We start from the raw sequence: 7,535 nt of genomic DNA on the forward strand, positions 1-7,535 counted from the left end.
TGTGAGGAAAATAGAAGAGAAAGAAACAGAAAAGAACCAAGAGATAGAGAAAGAAAACAGAGATAAAGACAGATGGAAAGAAAGAGAGATAAAGAAAGACAGGGATGGAAAGGGGGGGGGGGGCAGAAAGAAAGAAAGAAAGAAATAAAGAAATAAAGAAATAAAGAAAGAAAGAAAGAAATAAAGCGAGAGAGAGAGAGAGAGAGAGAGAGAGAGAGAGAGTGTGTACTGGTTAGAATACTAATGTCCTATGCAGTGATCCTACCCCCCCCCCCCCCCCCCCCCCCCCTCTCTCTCTCTTTCTCTGCTGTATTACTAAAAGTCTGAAAGTTCTCTTAGGCCTGTGTTATCAAACGTCTGCCCGGGAGTGCTCATCTCAATTTCACACTCATCCTCCTCTCTCTCTCTCTCTCTCCTTCAGCCATCTCTTTCTATATTTCACACTTCTTTCTTATCCTCTCATTCTTTCCATCCCTCTCAGTCTCTGTCTCCGGTCATTTCACCTGTGATGCCATGTCCAGTACAATGCTGTAATGGTGGTCGAGTGTAACCCAGCGTTTGATTGACAGTCAGAGGGAAGGGGATTCTACAGGGCAATCAGCACCTCTTACACTGCAGTCTGATCACATTAACACCAACCAGAGAGGAGAGAGGGAGGGAGGGGTGAGTGAAAAGGAGGGAGAGACAGCGAGAGAGAGAGGGGTGGGGGGGGTTGTTGAACTACTGAATTGCATTGGAAATTGAAGGAGAGAAAGAAGGAGAGTGAAAGGGAGAGAAAGAGAGAGAGAGAGAGAGAGAGAAAGGGAAATACAGAGGGAGAGAAGGAGAGTGAAAGGGAGCGAAAGAGAGAGGATAAAAAGAATTTGAGGAAAAAGTAAATAGTGAGAGAGATAAAGGGAGTGAGGAGAGAAAGAAAGGAAAGAGAGAGCGAGAAAGAGAAAAGAGGAGACAGAGAGTGAGCTGGGGAGCCAAAACAATATGGTTTAAGACATCACCAGGCATTATTTTCCTGTCTTTCACAGAATTTGCATGAGAAAACACTTGGAACTTCAATCTTGTACTTCAGCACAAAAAAAGAAGCAAATTTTAGACACCAAACATGTCGTGGCCGATCGTCCTACTTCAGAGGGTGAAGGTGTTTTCAAGCCTTGTTTGTCGCCAAACTTCTGAATCAGGCCAAATTTTAGCTTCATCTGCCATCATTTGAAATGCAGTAATGTGAGGGGAAGCGATGTATGATTGTCTAAACATGCTTCAACTGAGCAGTCAGATGACTGGATGAATTTTTGACAGTGCCAGTACGGCAGAAATGTTGGTCACTTGCCTTGCAGTTTGACAAACCAGTAACATGCAAACCAAACACACTGATATAAACATGATCACTGCCCCTATAGAGGTGACCACACAAAGCCTAACAATATATATTTAGAATATATCGCTGATGTGGGAACAAAACATCATCTCAATTTGTTGTCTTTCAGTTTTTGACATATTTTCAAAATCCGTACTAATCCTTTATACTGTGTGTAAATTGGACCAAAAGAAATGGCTCTGAATTACTTGGGAAAATGACTGGTATGTTTTTTTCCTTCTCCTGTAAAGTTACCATTCTGGAATTAGCGAGGTTTGGACAGACAGCAGCAATATATTATATATGTGTGTGTGTGTGGGTGTGTGGGTGTGTGTGTGTGTGTCTGTGTGTGCTGGAGGGACATAATTGCGCAGTTTTGGCGATTGGATCATGTTCACATTTCTCTTGAATGCATGAAAAGCCAGGTTTACACACATCAGATTGCAATTGCTGTGATCAGGTTACCTTCAGATCACTCAAACACAGTGGTGGTCAGGAATGGATGTTGACCGGTTTAAAATGGGCTCTTCCGATATTTCACAGTGTGTAATGCACTGGTAGGAACAAGTAACAACGGTGTGAATGTTACTGGAGATGAAACGGTAATACTGTATGTGTTGATGTGCTTTTTATGCTGGAAAGTAAACTCTGATCTTATCAGGCCACAACAAAATAGGCAAAAAAGGTCAACATTATATGCAGTCCCGTCCACATATCTGCCTTTGCTCTGAGTGGAACTACAAGGTATAAAAGACATCTGTGTTTAGAAAGGCCTTCTTGTCAGCATGTACATCATGCCCTGGTTTTAGTTTCAGCACATTGGGTGTCACACTTTCGTGACATGTTTTGGTCAGTACTCAGGGCCATGTATTGGATGAGACAGCATTTTTGGAAAGTAAGCATAGACAGAGCTGTCTACAGTGCTTACAGTTCAATGTGAACACCCTCACCACAGCATGCGAGTCAGAAATGAGGTTTTTCACCAAACTATTAGTTTACATTGAAATTAAGGTGCATAAACAGTGATCACAGGTTTATCATTAAGTACAAATATGTGGACAGTCAGCAAAAGTGTGATTTTAAAATGGAGAGAGAGAGAGAGAGAGAGAGAGAGAGAGAGAGAGAGAGAGAGAGAGAGACGCACTCTATTTCATTAAACTGAATTTAGCGAGGATCCCTTAAGGACCTAACCCACATTCACTAATACATACTGTACAAGACACACAAAGTAACACCACACACACACACACACCGAAGATGAGTTAAGAACCCAAAGTTTTTTCAGTTACACCTCCATCATCTTACCTTTATGTATGTCATACAGTGTTCTCACACTCAAGCAAACGCATACACAAACATTTATCTCATACGGGATGCTTTGGAGCAGCTAAACATGGGCATAAGGTCATCATGCCCAATGCCAAGTGTCAGCTATATAGGTAGAAAGCCCACCAGTACTGTGTTGAAGAGCAGTGGAGCTGTGAGTTGGAGTGACATTTGTGATCCAGTTGAATCATCCAACATCAGTACCTGACCTCACTAATGCTCTTGTGGCTGAATTTGTGGGGAATTTAGAGGCCAGAGGAATATCTTGAATTCTTCATTATGTTCCTCAAATCATTCCTGAACAATGTATGCAGTGTTTCAGGGTGCATTACCCTGCTGAAAAATACCACTGCTTTATGTTCAGGAAGGTGGCATGTGTCAACTTGACATCCACATGAATGCACATACTGAAGAGTTTCCCAGCAGAACATTGCCCAAAGCATCACTCTCCCTCCACCAGCTTCCCCAGATAAATGGTGCACACATACCCAGCCATGTGATGTACCAGAGAATGGGACTAGGTGACCTTCTTTCACAGTTCCAAGGTCCAGTTCTGTGTCCATTGTATGCTCTCTCAAATGTGGAAAGGGGTTAGCATGGGCAATCTGACAGGTTTGAGGCTACGAAGCCCAGTGCAGGGTACAAAATTATCTTAAGACACATTCCCTATTTCCTCTGTAAGTTCATTAAGTTGATAAAGAGTGGTTTTTAACTCCACATATCTGTGTGGAGTGGGTACCTTACACTCGGCCTCCCCATGCATTTTCAGTAATTGCATCAAGTTCGGATATCTCTTGAATGCAAAGCCAAGTTTATACAATCAGATTATGATTGCTGTGCTCAGATTATGATCGGATCATTCAAGCCACAGTCAGAGGTGGTCAGAAATGGATGTTGACAAGATTAAAGTAGGCACTTCCGATATTTGACAGTGTGTAATGCACTGGTAGGAACAGTCAAGCAGCTATGTTTGGTGTGAAGGTTACTGGAATGATATATGGTATCACACAAAAGTGAGTACACCATTCATATCCATTCAGACCATACGCATCAGCTCATTCTGCATGGCCGTCATCCCAGAAGGAAGTCTCTTCTGAAACTGACGCACAAGAAACCTCAGATGGTGTCCAGCATGTGTGGTGGCGCCCTGGTAAGAAGCACCAAGACAACTGTCTCTTGCCTACAGTCAAGCATGCTGGTAGCATCATGGTCTGGAGCTGCATGAGTGCTGCTGGCACTGGCCACCAGCTCTGTGATGTCATCATGGAGGAGTGGAAGAGGATTCCAGTAGCAACCTGTGCAGTTCTGGTGAATTCCATGCCCAAGAGGGTTCAGGCAGTGCTAGATAATAATGGTGGTCCCATGAAGTATTGACAGTTTGAGCAGCATTTGGACATATTCACTGTGAAGTGTAGTCACTTGTGTTGCCAGCTATTTAGACATTAATGGCTGTGTGTTGAGTTCTTTTCAGAGGACAGTAAATCTACACTGCTATACAAACTACACTGACTACTTTAAGTTATATCCAAGTTTCATTTCTATAGTGTTGTCCCATGAAAAGATATAATAAGATATTTGCAGAAATGTGAGGGGTGCACTCACTTTTGTGAGATACTTTATGCTGTGGTATGTGTTGATGTGCTATTTACGCTGGAAAGTAAAATCTGATGTTATCTGGTCAGACTGGGGATAAACATTGTGAAAAGTGAAAAGCATAAATTAAATCTGGTAAAATTATTCAGATACAGGTATTCACAGAATCTTCAAACATAAACACACAAATAAATGCATGATAAACACCATTAAATCTGGCAGGAGAGTGACAGACCTCAGGTGGCTTCTAAAGTGAAATATAGACACTTATTTGTGATGCTGTCTGAAATATGAAAGCACACTGTCTGTCCCAACCTGAACATTAAATATAAAATACTATTCCCATTAAACACCATCACTAAATCTGAGAGAGATAGAGAGAGAGAGTTAATGAAAGAGAATGAAAAGGTAGAACAATGAAAAATTAGTTAATAAGTGCAGGAGAGAGAAAGAGAATGAGAGAATATGAAGTAATGAAAAGGACAAAAATGAAAAATTGGTTATTAAAAGTTTAGTTAGGCTGAAAGAGAGCAGGGAGGGGGAGGGAGATCCAGAGACAGAGAGAGAAGTAAAGAGAGAGATATAAAAAAAGACAAGGTGGATGAGAGACAGATAAAGCGAGTGAGGTAAAGACAGGGAAAGAGAGAAATAGGCACAGCCCTGTTTGGGATTTATACCCTGTATGTAATTAAAAATAGTACATAGAAACGTTGAAAAATTTTATTGTTTTTTGAAAAATATAAGCCCATTTTGAATTTGATGCCTTTCAGTTAGGACAGGGGTAACAAAAGACTGGTAAAAATGCTTAAAAAAAAACACCTGGTAGAACATCTCACAACTAATTAGGTTAATTGGCATCAGGTCAGTAACATGATTGGGTATAAAAAGAGCATCTCTGAGAGGCTGAGTCTTTCAGAAGTAAAGATCAAAGACTGTGTGAGCAAATAGTGCAACAATTCAAGAAATTGAAACAATTTGAAGGCACGAAAGAGAGAAAGAGGGAGAGAGAGAGACAGGTAAACAGATAAGCAGAGAGAGAGTAAGAAGGAGAGGGGGCAATTACAGAGAGAGAAAGGGTGAAAGAGGGAAAGAGAGGTATAGATGTAGAGAGATAGAGGTAAGAGTAAAAGAAGGACAGAAGGAGGTAGGGGGAGAGAGAGAGAGAGAGAGAGAGAGAGAGAGAGAGAGAGAGAGAGAGAGAGAGAGAGAGAGAGAGAGAGAGAGAGAGAGAAATAGATATGGTGAGGGTCATGCAAAATGGGCACACACTGCAGCAGAATCATTGGTGTTACATCTCAGTGCTTCATACCTCAGGAAAATGGGCTAATCAGCACCACACACACGCCCCTTTAACTCTGTCGTACAGACACTCGCATAAGCACAGCACAGTGTGCTCTCAGCAGGCACTATTAGCTCCATGCTGAAACAAATGGGGGAAAATTGGTGCACTGTTAATGTGCAACTGCCCAGTAAAGCACATCCAGTCCAGCAGAAAGAACTTCAGTAGCCACAGGAGCCTAAGATCTAAGTGATAGAATGTACAGTTTTCCCTTTTACCTCAAGTGTACTTGATCAGCAAGGACATGTTTAGTGTCTAAAGTTTGTCTTTTAATTCTGCACAAAAGCTACAAAGCTAATGTAGGTAACAAGTAATGAGAACTTGTTAATCTGCATTGTGTAAACTGCAGGCCTAAATCATCACAGACATGCCTTAAACTGTGTGGAGTTGGGGGTGACAGGAGCCATCCAAAGCATCCTAAAAAAGTTACTACAGGACATTTTACATGAAATGGTAAAGAATATGCTGCCTCGTTGATCAGGATTCTTTAGAAATAAGACTTATGGCCTAAAACATACTTTTTACGATGGTGGAGAGGAACATGCAGGGGTCTGTAAGGCAAAATAGTCCCCAAAGAAAACTTATTTCTTCAGTGGTTACACATGCACTGTAGACATCACGCTGCCTGGTTCCTATCAGCACCACTGTAAAGAAAGTCTGAGCTGACACATTTTTCTAGGACAAACCATTTTCCCTTTAAATATTTTCGAATAGACCTGCTTATGTTTCTGACACTGTATGACCTTCCGTAAACCAGCCATTAGGGGTGTACTTTGTGTACCTCTGGTGCCGGTCCCAAGCCCGGATAAATGGTGAGGGTTGCGTCAGGAAGAGCATCCGGCGTAAAACTTGTGCCAAAACGATCATGCGGATCACAAATATGATTGCCATACCAGATCGGTCGAGGCCCGGGTTAACAACAAGCGCCTCTGGTGCTGTTGACCAGCAGGGTGCCGGTGGAAATTGGACTACTGTAGGTCGAAGACCATCAAAAAGGAGAGGATGAAGGCGGGTTAGAAGGCAGCGAGAGAAAAGGCAGGAGTTTGGAGGTTAGAGTAGGGACTCTGAACATAGGGACAATGACTGGTAAAGGCAGAGAGCTTGTAGACATGATGGAGAGAAGGAAGGTAGATATTCTGTGTGTCCAAGCATGGCCAGGAACATTGGAGGTGGATTCAAACTGCTTTATCATGGTGTAGAGAGGAAGAGAAATGGAGTAAGGATAATCCTAAAGGAACAGCTTGGGAAAAGTGTTCTGGATATAAAGAGTGTCAGACAGGATCATGAGCCTTGGAGGTTGATGGTGTAATTTTGAATGTGGTCAGTTCATATGCACCACAGGTTAGTTGTCAGTTAGAGGAGAAAGAGGAATTTTGGAGTAAGATGGATGAAGTGGTAGATGGTGTCCCTAGAGAGGAGAGATTAGTGATTGGTGCACACTTTAATGGACATGTTGGTGAAGGGAACAGAGGGGATGAAGAGGTGCGGGGTATGTATGGTGTGAAAGACAGAAATGCAGAAGGTCAGATGGTTGTAGATTTTGCAAAGAGAATGGAAATGGCTGTGGTGAACACGTATTTTCAGAAGAGGGAAGAACACAGGGTGACATACAAGAGTGGAGGGAGGTGCACACAGGTGGATTATATCCTTAGCAGGAGATGCCACCTAAAGGAGATTGGAGATTGTAAAGGGGTACCAGGGGAAAGTGTAGCAAGGCAGCATAGGGTGGTTGTCTGTAGAATGAGATTAGAAACAAAGAAGAGGAAGAGAGTGAAGACAGATCCAAAGATTAGATGGTGGAAGCTGAAGGAGGAGGATGGTTGCAGGCAGTTCAGGGGAAAATTGCAACAGGCCCTTGGGGGCAGTGAGGAGCTACCTGAGGACTGGGAAACTGCAGCTAAGGTGGTGAGAGAAACTGGCAAAAAT

Source organism: Pygocentrus nattereri, chromosome 1 (assembly GCF_015220715.1).
Source record: "Pygocentrus nattereri isolate fPygNat1 chromosome 1, fPygNat1.pri, whole genome shotgun sequence".
NCBI lineage: Eukaryota > Metazoa > Chordata > Actinopteri > Characiformes > Serrasalmidae > Pygocentrus > Pygocentrus nattereri.